This window comes from Penaeus monodon, chromosome 33 (genome assembly GCF_015228065.2).
Source record: "Penaeus monodon isolate SGIC_2016 chromosome 33, NSTDA_Pmon_1, whole genome shotgun sequence".
NCBI lineage: Eukaryota > Metazoa > Arthropoda > Malacostraca > Decapoda > Penaeidae > Penaeus > Penaeus monodon.
This window is the reverse complement of record NC_051418.1, coordinates 7,731,880-7,732,469: the sequence shown is the minus strand read 5'-3', so window position 1 is coordinate 7,732,469 and position 590 is coordinate 7,731,880.

The window sequence follows — 590 nt, the reverse complement described above, 5'->3', positions numbered from 1 at the left end:
GTTAATACATGCGAAAAGAGATCGACAGTTAACTCGTATATATTTCCGGTCGATGTCGTTTCTATAAGACGGGGAAAAAAGGAAAGAGAAAAAGATAGACACCTCCCTTATCGCCAATATTGGCATATGTCGACGGATTGAGATAGATTTGGACGAAGTTGGCACCCCTGGCGAGGCCGACATATTGGAGACTGATCCGGCGAGGGGAGCAACAAGTCCCTTCCAGGAGGGGGTAGGGGGTGGGGGGTGTCAGGCAATAGCAAGGGAGGGGGTGGGTTGGGTCGCACTCGATACATTTTTTTTCTTGTTTCACTTTTCACTTTTTTTTCCAAATGATAAACAAGGTAATCTCAGCCGCAGCTCATACATTCCTAAGCGTCTATGGTTATAGATATAGACACAATTACATTCATACACAGATAGCTGCATATATACTGTAAATAAAAATGGTACAAAATTTAGTGTATATGAAAGAAACGTTACTATTATCGTTATCTCTTTATAATTATTTGCAAAACATCAAAACAACTAGAAAAAAAAAGACGAACCCAAAGGCCCCAGCACAGAAAGAAAGGAATTTTGGGTGTACA